Genomic DNA, 22519 nt, shown 5'->3' on the forward strand with positions numbered 1-22519 from the left:
CAAATGCAATTACAAAATCAACTCGCCACATAAACAATGTGCAACAACAAAATCTTAAAATAAATAACCCAAAAATAAATACATGAACCTATGTTTAGAAAAAAACAACAAAAAAAGAATGGAAAAGATTACAAAACTGTCTAAGCAAAAATGTTGAGTGCTTTGTCTCTGATAGTCTATCTGCTGGTGGAAAAGTGAAACTAGAACTACTGCATAATTGTGTTAATCGCCACCAAAGCGGTGGCCTAGTGGCAGCGAGCGCATTTTGACCCTGATTTCGTTTGTTGCTGCTGAAAGCTTGTGGAACTAATTTCATTATCTTACAAAAGGCGGCTCCAGACTGTAGCAATTTTCGCGAAAACCGATATGTCGAAATATTTTTTTTTTCTTAGGTTGGTATGACTGTCACTGTACGGAATGTCATATAAAAATAGTGTTTAGTACACGCTTGTCCTTCTGAAGTATATAAAGTGCATTCGGCGATTTTTAAGAGTAGTGAAATTATTCAAGAAAGAAATTCCATTCACTTTTTGTGTGGAATCAAATTTCTGGTGCCGAAACGTTCAGAATATTGGAAAAGGTTTTCGGTGACAATTGTTTTAATTTTGCGCTTGATCTCCAGGCTTAGACTATTGGTGGAATTTATGCTGGTTGCGAGATATACAAAGCCCTTAACTAAATCAAATTTATAACTGCTAACAGTGATTTAATTCCCAAGATGCGAGGAATCGATGCATGTAGCCTACAGGTACTTTGTCTTGCCTGCGTTCACCACAAGACGAACCTTCCAAGGTTTGGAAAGGCTGCGCTGATGGCTCTGTTGTTAAGGCCTATGATGTCAATATCATCTGCATAGTCCAGTAGCATTGAACTTTTAGAGTAGACAGTGCCCGATTCTTCCCGATTTTAACGCAGCTGATGGATTTCGGAATGCCATTCTGCATAACCGTATGAGAGTCGAAGGGATACCAAATTTAGACAAGGCGTCGAATAGGTAGCTGTTCTCATTGCTGTTGAAAGTGGATTTGATATTGACAAGAAGGTGAAAGATGATGTCGATCTGTTTGTCAAGAGTCTTCTCTAGGATTTATGTACTGTAAAATATGGTCTATGGTGGATTTGTCAGGTCTAAAGCCACATACAAGGTAAAATGATTTTATTTACAATGGTCTCTAAGTCTTTCGCATAATACTGCCGATTCATGCCATTAAAGCTACAATTGCCGAATTCGTTTAGGATAAATTCTATGAAAACCTAAATTCATAACATAAGATTATTCTGATGATCCTATGTTACATTGCGGAAATGGGCGGTATCGGACTACAACCACGCCTGCTTCCCATATAACAGTATTTTAAATTTAATCTGATTTTTTCACTTCCAGCATACAAACCAAACATCAATGAATATATTCAAATGAAATTTTGCACAAATAGTTGCTTTGATGTACGCCATCCCGAGTCTTACAATTGTCAAAATCAGTACATAACTGTTCAAGCCTCTACATATCGAATTTGTGGCCCCGTGCGTCTGGCTGACTTTTCGCCGAAGATATCGGCCAACCTTTGAGATATGTTATTGAAATTCGGAAAAAATATTTCTTTAATAAAAATTTCTTTTGTTTCCCCACTATTAAAAGGCGTCCGAACTAGTGCTATCTATATTCATATAGGTTATACATGTATATAAAATTATTCTTATAATATTCAATGCTTTCGTAGTAAATGTAGTAACCTATAAAACTCAACTGTAAAGCGTTGGATGTGCTTAAGATACTGAATTTTGTGGTGGTATGTACGTATGTATGTATGTATGTACATAATTACTTATCAAAAAAAGTGTGCCTCACTCAGACGTCCATTAATTTTAATTAAGATAACCAATTAGCAGCAGAATGAAACAGGATCATACACACATTAACAGATAAGAAGTTAAAAGTCTAGATATAACTAGCCAAATATACTGCTAAAATAAAGTGGAATATTTCAGCTGAGTATACTTTTTGATCGAAGCAGGATGAATCATCTGTTTCATAGAAGCCCGTTTTATGACTGCCACTAATCATTCATTCTAATTGGCCACAAACACGTTTTTCGGGTCGCTAAGAGTTTTACTTTCGGAAACAAAATTTTATGTTTCTATGACGATCGAATAAATATTTCCCAACTTTCGTGCCTACCGTTCGTACACTAATGAGTATTTGTACAATTTTTTTATCCACTTACCATAACTGTACAGATTGAACATAAATCAAAACGAGCGAATTAAATAACACAATTTAAGGCTTGAAGAATGGAATTACAAAACTGAAATTGTATTTATTAGACCGTGCTACGCCACAGACCGACATTTTAGCGCCACACCAACAAACTTAATCACGTCCACTCACGAAAACACATAGTTACAACTTGGCTACTTATTTGAATACGTACGTATGTATGTATGTATATAAGATGTGTATGCTAATACTTATGTTAGGGCTAGGCTAACAATTCCGATGCAAAGAAAATTCGAAGAAAGTTGTTCCAGAGAATTATGAATTCGATTTCTAATTTCACTTGCCAGCGTAAAGTAAGTGACTTTAAACACAAGTTGCAATTATTTCTCAATTCTACTGCAGCATTCTTGCAAATGAAATATTTTTTAACAATTTTGAGTATCATCACTAATGGGTTTGAGGAAATCCGTATTTTCTTTCGCAACACCATTTCTTTGATCAACATCGAATTTTACCACAAAAATAATTTGAAGTCATGAACGTAGCTTTTAAGATTGAAAAATAAAAAACTGATTTCAATAATGGACTACTTTTCGATGAAGTTTCTCTTAAAAACCCTGATTCCTTAGATTTTGTGTATTCACAACTCGAAAAGACTGCAGGTGTAAACATGGAGAGGGTGAGTGCAACAACAAATTCAGTGAAAAAAAGCAAGAAAAGTCATACCACCAAATGAACTGAAATATAAGTAGAATATTGACTTTGAAAATGTTGTTGTTGCATAAAAATTTGAAATAAAAACTCTCTCAGCGATCGACAGGAAGTTAAACAAGTAAGGAAGAGCTAAGTTCGGGTGTCACCGAACATTTTATACTCCCGCATCAAATACCGTATTTGTGTAAAGTTTTATTCCGCTATAATCATTGGTTCCTAATGTATATATTATACAGAGAAGGCATGAGATTTAATTCAAAATAGCGTTATATAGGAAGAAGGCGTGGTTGAACCGATTTAACCTGTATTTCGTACATGTCATCAGAGTGTTGAGAAAATATTATGTACCGAATTGCATTGAAATCGGTCGAGTAGTTCCTGATGTTTTTGGTCCATAAGTGGGCGACGCCACGCCCATTTTCAATTTTTAAAAAAAGCCTGTATGCAGCTTCCTTCTGCCATTTCGTCCGTAAAATTTAGTGTTTCTGACGTTTTTTGTTAGTCGGTTAACGCACTTTTAGTGATTTTCAACATAACCTTTGTATGGGAGGTGGGCGTGKTTATTATCCGATTTCTTCCATTTTTGAACTGTATATGGAAATGCCTRAAWGAAACGACTCTATASAGTTTGGTTGACATAGCTATAGTAGTTTYCGAGATATGTACAAAAAACTTAGTAGGGGGCGGGGCCACGCCCACTTTTCCAAAAAACTTACGTCCAAATATGCCACTTCTTAATGCGATCATTTGTGCCAAATTTCAYTTTAATATCTTTATTTATGGCTTAGTTATGATACTTTATAAGTTTTCGAACTTAACCTTCTTATGGAGCCAAGAAATACGTGTGCCAAGTTTCATTTTGATATCTCAATTTTTACTCAAGTTACAGCTTGCACAGACGGACGGACGGACAGACAGACATCCGGATTTCAACTCTACTCGTCACCCTGATCACTTTGGTATATATAACCYTATATCTGACTCTTTTAGTTTTAGGACTTACAAACAACCGTTATGTGAACAAAACTATAATACTCTCTTTAGCAACTTTGTTGCGAGAGTATAAACAGTATTGTTCACTATAAAATAAAATATGTATATCGGGGTCAGATAACCACCGAGACCTGGAGACGAATGCATAGACTCGCAGCTAAAATTATAAAAGTAAGACACCGATGGGAAACTAGTAGATGTTATGGTGTGTGGTTGTTGAAGTAAATTACACAAGCTTTATTAGACCGATTTTAAAATTTTAGATTTTAAAAAGCGGAAGACGCTGTTAACGACAGTGCTAAAAAGAAGAAAGGGAAATGAAATACTTCATTATCTTTTTTTATTAGTTTTTTCACCTTATACAATAAAAATGTTCATATTCTGGTTTGCTTAATTCAATTATTTCATTCTTTTTCGAAGAGAAGTGGCGGATTGTTTTATCTTAAATGCAGCTGGGGTAAGTTTACGTATTGGCAATTAATTAAAATAAATTGTTAGAAATGCATTTCTTAAAAATAAATAACTATTAAACTTACCAGTGGCTGCTTTCTTGAAGATGATTTAGTGATTCTTTCGAGCTTAAACTTTTCTTCAAAACAATTTTTTTCATTTTTTGTAGTTCTCGTATTTCAAAAGTTGCTTATCCGCTCTCTGTACAAGTTTATTTTCTTCACGCTTACAGTTTTCAAGAGGTATGGATATCCTTAGTACATCTATAGGTATATGTGTAGGCGATAAAAACTTAAAGTGAAAATAGTATAGCTTTTTTCCGTTAAAGTAGCGTTACATTAATGCAATGCATGTAATTTTTCACAATTATTTAACTGTCTTCTGTTTGTAACATATTATCCAAATTCCCATTGCCAATCGTGTGCCTCGGGTCTAAACAATGCAATTGGCCTTTACCAAACGTAGTTTTGCCTCTTCCATTGTGGATTTTTCGCACAGGAAAGATATCATGAAAATAAGTGCAAAAAAAGCAAATACTAGATACACATACAAATGTACCAGTACATTTTTGGATAGCCTGCGTTGTCTGTCGGCACTACGGTGCATCATTTATTACACGTATCTGTTTATATATTCATATATGTATATAAATATTTCTTTGCTTTGTTGCATTCTCACACGCCTTTGCCACATACAATCTGGCTTTGTGAGCAGCATGCGGTTAGCACAGCGATGTTAGCTCATAAATACATGTACATATGTATATACATACATATGTATTTCTTATTTGTGTATTATTAAGACGCTGAATCTAAAAAACGATAATTTTTGAATACATACAAATGTAAAAAAATTTTAACCTTTTCATGAGCATTGGAAAGCTAGGACTTACTCAAAAAACTATAATTTTTCTAATCAAACAGGGTAATGCCTCCACAGTACACTCCGGATGAGTAACAGATATGTGGGTACATTATTTTACACGCTCACAAGCAATTTATCGAAAGTATTATGTAAGTTTATAGTGTGCCCCTCGATTCCTATTTTTCGAGTGCCTTACTTTTACCATCTAAAAACTAGCAAACGCAATCTGTTCGATGGCTATTTGCTTAAGCACACATTCCTTTTTTACATGAACTCAATCGGTTCGAGCAAAGCACTGCAAGCCACAAACACACTGAAAGCAATAGAATCGGTTAGCCATCGAGCCTGTATCCTCTGTGCAGTTAGGCAAAAAAGCAAGCAACTGAACTGGGGGTTTCTATACAATCGAGCTCAATTGGTTTGCAGACACTACACTTGGCAGGAACATCCGCATGGGTACTGACAACACAGTACTTTGGCACACGAATGCTATTCCTCGGCCCATCGGAGCTCGTTTGGGCGAATGTCTGCGTTTGTATATTCATTAAAATATTTACAGTAAATTTAGACAAATAATAAAATTCGACAAAATGTTTTTATTTAGTAAGGGGTTTCTCATTTTGTCATTAAGCTAGAAGGAATTCAAAATACCACCATTCAAAATACTCCTAAGATGAATACGTAGCTTTAAATCCTTTTAGATAAGTAGGATAATTTTTTTGCATTTTGCCATTTTTACTTCTAATAGAAGAGTTTGTTTTTGAAATATTTCACACAAAATTAGGATGTTTTTGATAATTAATCAAAGGCTGATAGAGAAAAATACTTCAGACTTGAATAAGGTAGATAAAACGATTCAACCTTTTAAATCTACATTCTGACTACTGAAATTTTTCGTTTTGATCATAAAGCAATAAATTAATATTTTCGGATTCGCTACTGTGAAGGAAAGATTTTCCATTGTCTAAAACCTTAGAATTTTTTTATTCGCGGAGAAATTTTTTAAATTGTAAGTAATATGTTTTATATTATTTTATTTCAGTTAAATTTGACCATTAATTCCACTCAAAAATATTTTTTGTATGATTTAGTTTTCGTTAATTCAATTTTGTTTCACTTTATTTCTTTTGTTTTACTTTACTTTTTATTTTATTTTTATTCCTGAATACTTCAAATAGTTTTCATTGATGATCAATCACTTTCTCATTTTTCACAAAATTCCAAAACTTTGACCAACTATGTAATTATTGAAAGTTTTCTATAACGGTTGCTTTGTTCAAACTTTGTATACTTCTTATTCAATATTCTTCAGTTTCTCACTTTTTCGGTCTTTGAAAATAGATTTTATTTGATCGATATTCCGGACTGGGCACAAATTTCGCGCTTTCGTGTCCGTCAAGGTCGCCGTCACCACTCTGAATGAATGAATACGAAATACGAAACCTCTGCAAGAAAACGACCGACTGAAACTTCTTCATTGGTCCACACACACACATGTATAGACATTGGAGTCGACGAGCTTAGATTTTCAATTTTCCCATAGACGAACGAAGGCAAACTCGCTTACCAACTGCAGTAATAGCAACAGGTACGAAGACGGTGGCTAAACGAGATGTGTATAAACATATTCATGTGTGTACGAAGACAGTGAGGAAGATCGAAGCTTGGACATTAACGACTAGGCTAACAGAACAGCACTTGCACAACGCACTACCGATTCAGACGTACATATGTATGTACATAAGTATCATAGCTTTTCGATGTCAGCATTCCACCGGCGGCTAGCGGCATTTGAAGATTTAATCGCCGGCACCTAGCTATTACTAGCTAGCTAGCTAGTGCATGTACACCAACGAAAGGTCCGCTACGCACGATATTAGTACGAAATGGAATCGAAACATCGCCAAAACTCCGTTCAAAGCCAACGCCAACATTACATGGCAAAGAAAGCTTTCTTGGAAGCTCTTTGCAGATCAATGTTGCTTGTGGCTTAGTGAAGAGCGTCATAGTGATTTGTTTTTGTTTCCACAAACATATTGACAATTTCGGAAGATGTATCTTAAGAGATATTACTTACATAGTTAAAGCAGCACTTTACAGAGTGCTGTTAAATAGTTAGCATTGTATGTTACTTGTCGCACTGGTATGAATTTGCATGGCCATCAAAGCTATTTGAATATGAATTTAAACCGAATTTCAGCTACTCCTACTTCTTATAATTGTACAACACATTTTTAATTTCCATGTGATGCTATCACTTTCCAGAACATAATTCCTGAATCAACCAAAATAGTGGATAATAAAAGTTTGCAAACATAGAGTTAAGCCGTACCGTAATACATACAAATAGAGTCGAACTCGCCTCTAGCTGACTGTTTTCAAAAAAAAAAAAAAAAAAAAAAAAAAAAAAAAAAAAAAAAAAAAAAAAAAAAAAAAAAAAAAAAAAAAAAAAAAAAAAAAAAAAAAGACGGGTACGATGTGAGATATATTAATAAAATTCATGATATGGAACATATTTTACCGATAATCATGTGATGTTGAAAATGGGTAAAAACTGCAGAATTACAGATTAAATCTCACCCTCAGACCAATGGGTATGATAATGAACGATGGCAAGACGAAATATCTCCTGTTATCAAATAAATAGTCGGCGGATTCGCGACTTGGCTCCCACATCCATGTTGACAGTCATAACTTCGAAGTCGTAGATAATTTCGTCTATCTCGAACCAGTATTAACACCATTAACAATTTCGGTCTCGAAATCCAACGCAGAATAACTCTTGACAACAGGTGCACCTTCGAACTGAGTAAGAATTGACAAGTAAAGTCCTCTTTCGACGACCAAACTCTAAAAGTCATTCATTATTCCCGTCCTACTACATGGTGCAGAGGCATGAACGATAACAACATCTGATGAGTGTAGATCCAATTTTATCTATGTTTGTCAATACTACATACCTTTAACATACATTATACTAATAAAATATTGCCCGGGTTAGGGTATGGAGTAAAGTCAGCCGGATGTTCGAAAATTCTGATATTGGTTATATTGGGGTCTGGCATTTTTAGCATTTGCATCCTGATTCATTTGACTTATGTGGATCCTGTCAATAAGTCTACGAAATTAAACAATAATGAAAATGTATCAGACACAACAATAGTTCCAACGCCGAAGGGCAGCGGCGTATTAATTAGCTCAAGTTGCACAATTGATGAATGCGTAAAAGTAAACAAATCGGTATAACCACATCCCAATTATTTTTCATTTCTGCCTTTTGCTTTAATGAAGTCTCGGACACAGCAGATATAGCAGATGATGAGCGGTGTTGCACATTACATTACTACTGAATTTTGCCGTTGCTAATCTTTTATGCTTTACTAAACAATTTTTCTACTGTTTCAATTGCTGTGGAAGTGTGCACATTGCGCCATCAATGTGCATGTAAAATTCATAATACCCCTTGATTTATATTGCAACAATCTGGCAGACACACCATAATAACTCATTCGATTACTCGATTGGTAATCAAATGTCTGTGTGCTATTGCCATTTCTTCGGGTCTTTTCTTATCACCGAACATTGTGTGTTTGTAGACGGGTGTGAGCATGGGTATGTAACATATGGGAAGGAATATTTTGCTTTTGCTTAGGCTGGCGCTAATTCGAGATACCAAGTGTAGTTAGGTCCCTCTCCACCTGATCCCTCCAACAGAGTGGAGGTCTTCTTTTTCTGTGCTTACCGCGCCGGTTATTGCGTCGAATACTTTTAGAGCTGGGTTGTTTTCATCCATACGGATGACATGACCCATATATATATATGTATTTATAATATATATTTATGTCAACCTTAAAAAATAGTGGTCCCTTAAACTCATCGAAAAAGCCAAAGTGAAGATGAGTTCATCTCTCTGCCTCATTATCCTATCGCCTGCCACAAGCAATGTAATGTACTTAGCAGTGCCGGATTAAACTAGCGCGGGGTCTGTAGCAAAGCCTGTCAAGGGGCCCTTAATTTGCTATAGGGTCTCAAGTGTAGGGTATTAAATAAAACCAAATTGTTACAAAGAAACTTTTCTGAATTTATTATTGGCAAATTTAGAGATAATACTTTCAATATCGACTTTTTTAAGCAAGTCATGCTTTATATTTAACAAAGTGAGGTCATTAAGACGTTCTTTCCTATCGTGTTCCTTAATTCATTTTTAATGCGTTTTAGTGTTGAAAAAGAACGTTCGCCACTGCAGTTAGTGATCACGAGGGATAAGTAAATTCACAAAGCAACTTCTAAGTTTGGGAAACACGATTTAAAGAATTATTTAATAAAAATTTATAATATTGCCGTTCCAGAGGGTCCTGTTTCTTGCTGTCAATAACAGTACCCACATTTGTTTTCAACAGAACTGCGAACTGCACTAATTCGCCGCCTAGGCTGTTCGCTAAATCATCTTTGTAAGCACTGACCTTACTAGAGGGTTTTTACAAAATTTCTTCTGTTGTAAGAGATTTTAGCTGTCGAAATACTTCAAAAAACACTAGCAATTTTATAATATGCTTTCATACGTTTAGTTAAAGCAGACAGTACGTTATCAATAATGACAATAAACATCTCAAATTCGAAACGTTGTCCAGGTGTTTGATTTTCAACAAAGTCGTCGATTGTAGTAGAGCCGCTGAAATTGTCGTAATTTAATTTTTTGTGATGACTGTTTCTGGATCTTTGGCTTTTACCTCAATATCTGAAAAAGTGGATCGCATTGCTTGGACGTAGCCATGTAATGATTTCCACGTAATTGTCATTATTCCAGTTTCTAACTTATTCATCGTTGAAGGTAGTCGGTAATATTACGACACTCCGCTTTTTGATCCATGTTATTGAAAATGTCTTCCAATACTTGCTTAATAGTGATAAAACCACATAAAAGTGCTGTAGTAGCATCAGCTCGGGTTGACCACCTAGTGGCCGATAACCGTTTCAAAATCGGAATTTTTGAAGTAGAATCTTTAAGTGCATTCGTAAGACGACACCGTAATAAGAAGAAAAAAATGTATGAAATCGAAAAAACTTTTTTCTGTACAGCAGTCTGCAGCGCACTTAGTAACCAAATTTTATGAATGTGCAAGACAGGGAATGTATTTTACATACTTATTTATTTTCTTAATTCGGGCTTGTATGTCGAGGTTTTTCCCACTCATGTTGCTGGCATTATCGTAGCTTTGCCCACGACAATCTTTGATATTAAGGGGTTAGGGGTAGTCAGAGGTATGAAAAAATAACTTAAAAATTAATATCAACGTGAAATTTTCAAAGAATATTTTTAAGATATTACACTTAAGGAAATTGCAAAACAAGAAATGAATTTTTTGAAAATTCTGACTAGGGTTAGGGGTCTAACCCCTTAATGCTACTATCACTCAAGAAATCTAGCAAACTTTGAGCGAGTTGTTCAGCAGTATGGCCCTCCATGTCCAAGAACTTTATTTTATCGTACTATCAGAGTCAGTTGGTCTACAGGCGATATATATGGAGTAGAATCCAATGAAACTGAGTAGTATTTGCATTTCTTAATTGCGCAAATAAGTATGCTTGATGCAATTAGATGAATAAATTCTTCACAAGTTGTTTCTGAGAAATATGACGTATGTTCCTTTCCTTTATTAGCATAACTTTTAATATGTTGAGCGATAAAAACGTTGGGCTATTAATTCCAACAAGCCTAAATCCACATCCATTGTGAGCTGAACCAACAATTTCGTCACCACCCCTAAACGCAATACCTCGTTCTGGTAACAACTTTATTATTCGGCAGAAATTAAACTTTATTTTGATATTAATAAAGGATATTAATAAAAAATATCCTACTTATTTTTACGATTTAACGTGACGAAATTGAGTTTTAGATTTTCAGGTGGAAGGTGGAAGTGAAGCATAGCCTAATTTCTTCGCGTTTAAAGCATGCAGGGATATTTTAGGCTCCATCTAAATTGATATATTTTAATTACGGTCAGTTGGAGCGCGGGGCCCGTAGCATTTGCTACTCTTGCTACGTGGCTTATGGCACTGGTACTTAGTAAGTACAAAATTATCTAGATGAAAAAAGTTTGTCGTTCTATGAGGAAACTGAATATTACTTAAAATAATATTTCTACTCATTATGTAATTTTAAAAGCTTAGCAAAGCTCTTATAACATAACGAAAGTTATAAATTTTCCTACATACATACATCCATATATGAGGTAGTTAAATCATACGTTGATACTCTCCTGTCCACTCCACTACCTTTGCTTTGTGACTTCTTTGATTTTGAAATAATTATGATGTAACTGGTCACACTTTGCTTAAATTTCTAATCAATAGAGTTCGCAATTGGCTCATTAAAGCTGCACCACAATTTGTCGGTATGAGTTTGATTAAGTCGTAAGTTCCGAATGAAATATTCTTCCACATATAATTAAAATTTTGCGCTATACCGCAGCGAAGGAAGAGACCCTCCAGCTATTAATTTTCTAGAAATCCGGCTGTTAAAGAAGACGCCATGAATTATGTTCAAGTCGGTAGCACGACAGCGGGGCAAAAATAGCTAAACAACATCATAACTCAAAGCGCACACATACTCGTTTACAAATATTCAATATAGAGATAAATAAAGCTGTAAAAGGAAGAGCGCGTTGCAAGATATTGAACTTCATTCACTTCTACCACACAAGCACATACTCGTACAGAATAATAGTATCAATAGAGAGGAAATGACAGTGTTGCAAGTACCATTGAATTGTTACCGTCGACGCCTTTGGTGTCACATAACTGTTGCACGAGGCCAACCGCTGTAATGACGTAGTCACCGTTGCTCAGCCGCCTGTTCTAACCAACTTTATCAAACCAATCGCAACAACAATAAAATTAACGGCGCGTGCAGCCACTTATGCACTGACTACTCTTGCAAGATATTCACAATTATTACTTCACAGTGCAAATATATTTATTGATGAATCATTGAGCACTCACCGCGCCACGTCTGCTCATTTCCCCAATTCGTGATTAGTGTTCAATGGCTTGATGCCATAGCAATTATTAGCAGCCATTAAGTAGCAGTCAAAAAGCAATAATATCCATTGGAGCAATATACTAAAGCAAGTGGCAAGAACGATGGTTGCGGCTTAATTAATTGATGTTTAGAGTAAAGTGGCAAGTGCGCTAATAAAAGCAACAGCAACAAATAGTTAAATGATGGTTATTCATTATTCTTTGACTCTTCGCATACAACAAAAAAATTATAGCAATAACTATACTACGAGCTTAGATTCAAGCTCATATCGATGCATAAACTATAACATATACATTATAGCGAGTCGTTTGCAAAAGGCATAACCACGGAAAGCTAAAAATATTTATGTTTTGTGTTTTACACATACATACTCATCAGCTTTCGTAAAAAACAATTCATTCATTACTAAACGAAATTTATATTACATACATACATATGCTTGTATGTGGGTATATATATACACCGTCGATTTTAAGACTGTGCTAAGTAATAGTTAAATATTTTTAGCATTTTTACTTAAAACATGCAAATCATTTGCCTTCAGTAACGATAGCAAAACACGCCACAAATTAAGACATTAAATTCACTTCACATACATACATACGTACGTCTTACCTTTTTGAGCATATTGGCGACAATAGTAACTTTTTTGCGTATTGAAGCTGCGACTGAAGCCGTGATTCTGATTGATCGTCTCTTTAATGGACTTTATACACCCTTCGGTTATATGCTAATATGGTAAATGGTTATTGGATATTGCGGCCAAGAGCAATTCACATATGATGAAAAACCGCACGAGTTCCTGAAATCTGCAGCTTTATGGCTAACTGCGCGCATGCTTAATTCCCACGTTGGTGCCTTGGTGCACAGGCTCAGTCATGTATATGAGCCATTACACAGTGGAGTCCCCATAAAATACATATTTACTCCAATTAACTGTCGGGTCTTCGTCACATCGAACTGCATACGAAATTACTTTTAAGCGCAGGTGCTGCATCTACCAGATGACTGGTGCGACATGCAACAAATTTTCGAACGCATCGATTAGTAAGTAAATGACCATGACGGCAAAGAGGGCGGCGGTAGTTTGTCTTAAGATAATTTCGTCACCTTATTACGCCGTTAAAGTTTATGGTTGTACTTAAATCCGCACCCATACATACACCGTTTACGAGTATATGCATATCATTTATCCGTTCATGTACATACTATGCACACACTGTCTTTTCTTAAAAATTTGTTTGTTTGTTTGTTAAATGCATTTAATTTGCAATCTATTTTAGTAAATAATAAGCAAATTGGATAACAAAACCATAATTTGACTTATATTTTTGATCTCCCATGAGAAAAAAAAATGGTTTTTATTTAATCCTGAACAGGGTATATTCGGTTTTCCAAGCAAGTAAATGACCATGACGTCAGTTTGTAACACCCAGAAGGAAACGTTGAAGATCTTATGAAGTATATATGTACATACATACATATATAAATGATCATTGTGGTAGCTGAGTTGATTTAGTTAAAATATTCGCGAACTGGCCCCTCAGTGTTTGAGATATCTTTTAGAAATTTGGACCGGTTCTTTTCTCTGTAAGAAGCTGCTTATTTGTCGGATTTCGGATAAATATGGCGTATAGCTGTCTTACAAACTGATCGATCAAAATGAAGTTTTTGTATGAAAAAAAGGCCAAAAAATAATCATAGAAAATCGCTTTATTGTTTTTCAAAACATTTTCGTAGTTATGAGAGAGCAGTCTTGGGTGGCTGGTTTTCCTGATTTTTTGACAGACAACTGGTTAGTTGTGTGTCACTTAGAATTTATTGTTCTGCCTTTTTCTTGTGGTATTATTGAAAAAAGAGAAAGAAGTGCTTCGAAGCAGCGCTATTGCATTTTTAAGTATTTCAACATTTGCCAAAACCAGAAATATAAAATTGCTGTACAGGTAGTACATAAGCGAAATTAATATTATATCTTTCAATTGCCAATTGTTGCTTTTGAAAAAACCGAAACTGCAGAGTTAATAATCACGGCAGTGAATGGCTCATTATTTGATATGAAACAAACTATCGAGCGAGCCCAATATATGGATCGATGGTTTGTTGCTGACGGTATGGCAAAAAAAATTCACTTCTAAAGTCAATAAGTCCATAGTTATCCAAACGCTCACAATTAATTATTTTGCGGTATCAAACACAAGATGGAAAGTTGACATATGTATGCATGTATGTTATGAAAACTACTTGCATTTATCCTGCACATGCTGTCAAACGTTAACTGTGCCCTTGACAATTTCACAAATTCAACAGTTTTTCATGTATGAATATTATCTTTTATTCAATATTTCAGTTCGTTTACGATTACTATAAACTGCTGCTGTGTCTCATAATGTTGCAATAAGATGCACGTATAAAATATTCAATTAAATTGTAGATAAGTACCGCTGGATGCATGTATTATGCGATGATGATTTTTGTTGCATCGAGTAATGTACGCATTAATACCGACATGCCACAAAGCACATTCTTAGTTGCCGTTGCCTTCGCACGTTCGCATCTAACTGTAGAGACCAGTTGCATGCTCTTATTTAGACGGAATTCAGCTGCTGTTCATTGCCACTTCTACTTTTCGGGCCGCAGTCCACACCCAACAAACATCGAAACACTATTGTTCTTGCGATGAGAAATCTGTTTTGTTGTGTTTCTGATTTGTTGATAACAGTTATATTGTCAGCTATACACTACAAAAAATAAGGTTAAGGTAAAGGAGTGGATACACTCTTATTCATGCAATATATAATAAAAAAATCAAATATATGACTACGCTATAACATGTATTATACTATTAATTCATTGGAGTGCAAGTTAGTTAAATATTGGGAAAAAAATTTGCTACTACAGAGAGGAGATACGGTATTTGAGATGAAAATTAGTTCTTAACATGAACTCTTATTTGACTCAAAACGAAATGTTTATTGGGCACTGGTCTAGATGTTGTTTGTTGTTGCCGACAATGTCTTGTCACGTAAGAAAAATAAAGAAAAATTACAACAAAAACTAGGAGCATTTGTGGCTAAGCAAATCGAACAACTGAAATCAAGAATGCTTACATGCTATTCACCGCCGACGAGCGGCATTCTTTTCTGGAGCGGTACTATCAGGTTTAAAACGTTACTTTCTGGATTGCACATACTTTGTTGGCTTATTTTTCTATTTTCCTTTGATTGCTTACCTGCTTTTATGTAAGTATGTTGGCGTTTTCTTACAATTTTTATTGCCAACAGTCAACCAATTATAAGAGCAGCAGCAGCGACAGCATGCCATTCCAGCTCTATTTTGCATTGCCGCATAAAGTAACTCAATAGCAGTGCATACTTGAATGGTGTTTGTTTTTTAGTATTGTTGTTGGTGCCGCTGTTTAGTTTTATGGCGCACAATGTCTACAGTATTCGATTATCGTGTCCTCACGCCAATGGGAGCAATTAAAGGCAAAACAAATGTTCCCAGAGGCAGCACGCCGCCCCTTACAGCTAAGGCATTTGTGCAACAAATGATTCAACAGCAAATTGCGGCACTTCTCCGTGTGGCGATCCTGTTGTTTCTACTGCTGAGCACTTACCGCTTTATATACGAAAAAGTATCAGCTTGCCACATGTCGCAAACTACATGCCGCATTGAGTGGGCGCATAGTGGTTAAGCATGGGCTGCACCACTTAAGTCGGTGAGGCGTTCCTGAACATGCAAATGTCTGGAATTAATAAATTGTTCGACATAGTTTTGGGGATTCTTGGATGTTAATGAAAGCTCTTTACCCATAAGATAACTAAATTTTCTGATAAACGTTGTTACAAAATGCAATGTCCGAACTTGTGAAATAAAAAAAGCATAAAATTGCACGTGGAAGACGAATAACCGTTGTTAAGAGAAAAATTCAAATACAAAGAAGGAGAGAGTGAATTCTTGAATTATGCCCATTTACACCAATTAGATAAAGGATAGCGTTCACAGCAACTTTTCATTTTTCATACATATGTATATTGGGTAGTCGAAAAAGTCTTTTCGCATTTTATCAATAGATGTCGTTGCAGTCGTATATCTCCAGTGCCACCAATCATATTGTGCATGCCATATAGTATTGGAAACGTGACATCTTAAGCTTCATTTAAAAAAAATTTAATTCGAGAAAGTTGAAAAAAAGTTACAGTTCTTCAAGAAGTAATGAAAATAATGCAAAAATCGTTATATTTTGAAAAAAAAAAAAAATTTATAAAAAAGAGAAGAATGCCACGCAAGCCACCAAAGAAATTTGTGAAGTTTACGGAGATGATGATGTACATATAAGTGTGTAGCGTGTAGACTAACGATGGTTCGCTCGCTTCTATTCTGGAAATTTCGAAATTTCGATTTACACTGATGAAATAATGTCTCTGGCGGAAAAATGGCAAAAAGTGGTCGACTAAAATGGTACATATTTGTTTATCTATTTATTATTATAAATATAAAAAAATAAGTTGATGTTGATTAAAAATACGAAAATAACATAACATATTCGTCACACTAAATCATATTTTTACAACAAAGATAACTAAGCTTTATGATGATGATATTATCATAGTAGTACGATACCATTAAATGGAATGTTTCTAGCAAGCCGTAGCTGTTGACGTAGCTGTTACAGTGACTGACACAATTTTCTTGACCCTATTAACCATCGGTTCTAAATAAATATGAAATAAAAGTGACCATACTTAATTTATAACGGAATTAAAGTAATTTGAACAAAATTATTCTATGGGCACATTCGGATGGACGGATTTTGAAATCGATTTTGATCAATCTAGATTTAGAGATCACATTACTCACTTTCTCATTTATGGCATCATACTTTTCGAAATCCCTTAACTTTTCGAAATGTCATTAACCGAAAACCTATAAAAATACAAAACAGTACTTTGCCACGGCGATCGTAATAGTAGAAAATGTTTAAAGAAAATCCTAAATTTAAGAAACGACTCAACCAAATTGGAGATATTTAATTGTAAGCGAATTCTAACCACGACTACATCCATATAACGCACATTACATTCAAAATGGTTCTTCCATTTTGCATTATATAAACCAGCACCAATGAAGTTATTAAAATAAAACTTTACATACATAGTGCCTCAAGGCATCACGTCTAAAAATGGCCGAAACCCGATCATTAGTTATCTCCTCGATATGAAATGTATTTACCTTGTTGCCCATGGCTGACTGTTCACGAAAAATATCGGTCAATAAGGGAGATATGTATAACAATGAAACTTTGACAACCTCTTTTCCAAGTAAAAATATCTCTTGGCACCAGAAAAGAGTGAAGGCGGGTCATTACTTTCCATAGACAGATCGACTTTATACCATATTTATACATACATACATATGTGATGTACATACATATATGTACTTTCTGATGTATATATGTATTAATATTCAGTATGGAATAAAATACTTTATTATTACACATTTGAATGTGCATATGTATGTAACATACATGTACATATACATATCAATAGTTCTTTAACTTTTCATGAAAAAATGTGTCAGCTCGTTGAATTTGCCATAGTTTGTGACTTTTCTATTTCTTCGAAGTTTTCTTCTTGTTTTCACCATTAAGAAATGAGTACTATTGCGATAACATGTTCCGTTGATCCAACAGCATTCACTCTTGTTATTGTGGTTGCTATTACTTACATTATTCATCACCATTTATGTATGTACATACATATGTATATTGTAGCATAATGTCAACAAAAAGATCAATAACATCTTTTATGAAAGGAATGAGCTGTACAATACAAGATACAATGGGGAGCACAAACGAGCTAAAGACAATTTAATTTGCAACAGTAATCGCTGGCACTACTACTGCTTCATGTATTGAACACAATGAGTGCGACAGGCTGCAAACGACATCTGTCAAATAGTAAAATACACAAGTTCTTATGGACACAGTCATTTTTACAGCTGCACAACTACACAACTGCAGGCCGACAGTTGCCGCTCTCGCCAACTTCAATATATCTTTATATTTGCCAACGACAGTAGAGTTGACAGTAGAGAGATGAGGAAGAGTGGTGATGCCACTAATATGTAAAATGTAAAATTATTCAAAGCTCTAACAAACCTGACGCTATTTTACAAATAAAAGCATAAAATGAAGACTATCGCGCTCATTGTGTTCAACACATCAATATGAATATTGTTGCAACATATATCTATGCACATTTGTATATTAAAATACTGATTTGCTATATATATATACATAAATATAATATGTATTGCAATCACGCCGGTGGACCAGCTTCAAGCGTTTTCCTCTTATTTCTTTGCCACATATTAATTTGTCATCAATAAAAGTGTAAACAATGACGGTGGCACATGTCGCAATAACATCATTGCTGTTGCACACATTAACAATCTGCCGAGTTGCTGTAAATGCGAAGTAATTATTTCACAACTGTATCAGCGATTTGTGGCACAACGGCGCTTTTCGTCCCGGCAATTCCACTTTGTGGGCTTTTCTTAGCATTGTTTGTATGTGTGAATAATTCTTTTCAGACAATGGAATATATTTGCCGCATTTTACTCTTTGCTTTGAGCCAAAAGAAAATTTTTTCTTAATGGAGTCAATAGAGAGGATAACTGTGAGACCGTTTTTATTTGTTGAGTCTTGAGTCAGATCAAAATATAAAATTTTTGGTTGATTTCGTTAAATTCATCATTTCTTTTTGAGAAATATTTTTAATTTAACTTCAAATGTTAGCGGCTATACATTTAATTTTATTGGGGTCAAGTTAAAATTGAATGGATGTAGACGAATTTGTGGACTTCTACCTCAGCAGGCAGGATTCATAAGAATTGCAAAGGGTAGTGGCAGGAGTTTTCAATAAACGGTTACTGTACGACGGGGAAAGGAATAAGAACCTTCCGTTTTACTGTTCATATTGACAGTGGCCTAACAACGGTATAAAATATATAGAAAATTCAAAAATAATTCAAGAACCCATAGTTACTCTTGAAATGACACTCATACACAAACTACTCGTATAATTTGAATTACGAGCATCTCATCCCAGCAGCAGCTGTCAAAGCATGTGGATCGAACTCGCCGCCAAGGCAAATTTATTATAAAGGTGTTCTGTCGGCGTTTATGGGTACCGCCAAACTACCACAAGCCACAAATCGCAAGCCTCAGGCAATAATAACCAAACAACTGTGGCATGCCAAAACCAGCATAATTTATTTATGCATGCATTTTTCAATATCATTCGAGTATATTACAACCAATAACAAATACACGCCATGACTTTTAATCTGCATCGCAGAGAAGCAATTGAACACACTGGCATATTTATTCAAGTGTGTTCATTCCTGATTAGCAGCTACTCCACACTTATTCGCTACGCAAAGGTGACGGTAAACATGGTTAAAATAAAAACAAGAGATATGTGGTAGGAGCAATTGCTCTCAATAAACCCACGACCATGGCAACGTCGTTTCTGAAGAAATACAGAGCATCACTGTGGCCACAATTGACCACAAACCAAACAAATGTTTTAAGCCAAATAGAAACAAGCACGGGAAAAGCTCGCTGCAGCTACATGAGTGCGAAAAGCATGGTGAATTGTTGATTGGTTGGCTCGTTGCTACTAATGTCGATTCTGGACCACAGTCTTCTGAGCGGACAGTTCACTTGGCTCCGTTCGAACTAAAAGTTATCTGACAGCGGACTCAGCTGGACATGTGTCAGCAGTTCGCACTGGTAATGTGAATTGCCACTGCCGTTGTACATTTATCTATAGGGTGTTTCAAAAACGACAGTTAAGATAGTGTACAAGGGCAGGGATAAATAATCGGAACCTACTCAGACTTATATTCAAATAACCCCTTTTCATATGATTTTTGCAATAATATTATAAAGTAAACCACTCAATTATTTTGAATAAAGTAATAGAATTCAACAAGTCATATTTAACGATACTCTTTCCGACATAATCAATGTTCTTTCAGGTGTTCCTCAAGGTAGCCATCTTGGTCCAATTCTGTTCTTGTTATTTATTAATGACATATCATCTGTTGTTAAGTTTTCAAACGTTTTATTATATGCTGACGATGTAAAACTTTTTAAATAATTCACCTCAAATAGTGAAAGATGTCAGTTGCAAACAGACTTAAATAACCTAGTTTCTTGGTGTGATAGAAATGACTTGCCATTGAATCTTAAAAAATGTAAAACGATGTGCTTTTCACGTAGATCTGTAGACCCTACTTCATACGTAATACAAAACTTACGGTTGGAGCAAGTATGCAGTTTTGTTGACTTGGGAGTAACCATGGACCCCAAACTCAATTTTAATCTTCACACATCTTCCATGGTTTTTAAAGCTAAAGGTGCTCTGAGTTTTGCTAAACGTTGGTCTAAAGAATTTAGAGATCCGCTTACCACGAAAATGCTTTTTACATCTTTGGTGAGGCCTATATTAGAGTATGCTTCCGTGGTATGTCTACTTCATTCTGAGAAAATAGAGTCCGTTCAAAAACAAATTTTACTTTTTGCCTTAAATCATTTGCATTGGGATTCCAGTTTAAATCTTACCCTTACACTAACCGTTTATAACTGATAAATCTCCCTACACTCGCTAGTCGTAGGGAAATGCTTGGTATAATATTTCTTGTAAAACTCATCAATGGGTCAGTCYRYAGCHYAYMTCTCTTGTCTGATATTAATTTTAACATTCCCGCTCGCTCTACCAGGCAGCTTAAACCTTTGCTTATAAAATTTTCTAGAACAAATTTCGAGTTAAACGAACCATTCCACCGTATATGTCACGATTTCAATTATCATTCCAGCACATTTGATCTAACAGATTCTCTCTTTACCATTAAAAAAAATATTTTATCTACTCTTAACAAGTAACGTTTAAAAATTATAAACTCTAATCTAATTCTTAAATTTATCTGTTGAAATTTTTGTTTCTGTAGCTGAGCAGCTTAAGATCGCRACGCTTAAAACTCYCTTGCCTTTTATGACTCGGCTAATTCCGCTCGTTCGCGGATTGCGCCCCGCGCGTCGGTTGGGCGGGAGKAGGGTAATCGTTGGGTATTATTATTATTATTATTATTATTATTATTTTTATTATTATTACTATTATTATTATTATACTACTATAACCTGCATTATATATGTCGCTGAAGGTATATAAAAAGTTACCAAAGTTGGGCAGGTGAAGGGATTATCATTCTATTTACAGACTTAATTTATTAAGATAACCATCAACCACACACTTCACCCAATCATCGGGGCGTAGACAGCGTAAAATCATCATCAAATACCCATCTTATTTGGATACCCTGTATTATTCTATTGGTTGGTATGTTGGTTAAACGGTTTGTTGAATTGAAATTGCGCCCACCGCCACGGTGAGATCAAAAACGTTAGGATGTACCATTCTAGCTTATAAATAAATGTACCATGGTTKCATACAAGCGAGTATTTGAATAACTGAATACTGAAATTGCAACCTAGTTAAATGTGCGGTATTGCAAGTTGCGGTGTCCTGTCGCCGTCAATGTTGCGCCGGTGATCGCTCGCGGACATCATAGCGGCAATGCCAGCCACATAACTGTGTGTTGTTACGCCTCATGTAACATGTATGACGTCAATGTTCCATATTATAACATCCCTGCGGCACAGCTTAAACGGGTTTACAGTGCACCATCTGCTCGTGCGTTCAAGTGTATAACTTTATCGATCGAACTGAACCAGTTAAAGTAACCTTTATGGAACTCATTAAAATAACGGCAAGAAGGAATATCTCTCTATTGGAGGCGGAAAGTCAAATGTCAAATGTATGTCTACTTTCGAAGAATAGTATATAATTCCTATATCTGTTCATTGCAGCGAAAATTTGACAGTTGCGTTGTTGCAGTTTCTACCAATAAAGTGGTGTTTATTAATTGCTAGTATTTTACCATCAATTTTATTCATTTTGTTAGTAACTGCGCATTTGCAACGTAGTAGTGGGCCACTGATGATGAAGAAATATATTCGGCATACGGGTAAAGCCCAGCATTTTAAGACTAGCAATATGTGTACTTAATTGGATCAGTGAATATTCATATGTATATAGACTCTTCATTTGTACAACTTAATATATTATTATTTTTTTTTTTTATGAATTGCGCTCAGAGGATATTTT

At 35.2% G+C, this 22519-nt stretch overlaps 1 protein-coding gene across 2 annotated transcripts in view; it reads right to left on the reverse strand.

Annotated features, from left to right (window-relative positions):
• LOC108973330 overlaps positions 1-6640 on the reverse strand; it is a 46555-nt gene extending 39915 nt beyond the window's left edge. The window contains exons 1-2 of one of the 2 annotated variants that reach the window (XM_018940546.1): positions 6560-6640; positions 4462-4638 (exon numbers count right to left, since the gene is read on the reverse strand). The gene's annotated coding sequence lies outside the window, so the exon portion shown is untranslated. Of the gene's footprint in view, positions 1-4461; positions 4639-6380 lie in introns of both variants that reach the window. The other variant, XM_018940545.1, reaches the window with a different exon arrangement.
• Positions 6641-22519: the final 15879 nt, after the last annotated feature.

This window comes from Bactrocera latifrons, unplaced genomic scaffold (genome assembly GCF_001853355.1).
Source record: "Bactrocera latifrons isolate USDA-ARS-PBARC rearing strain unplaced genomic scaffold, ASM185335v1 scaffold_47, whole genome shotgun sequence".
Lineage (NCBI taxonomy): Eukaryota > Metazoa > Arthropoda > Insecta > Diptera > Tephritidae > Bactrocera > Bactrocera latifrons.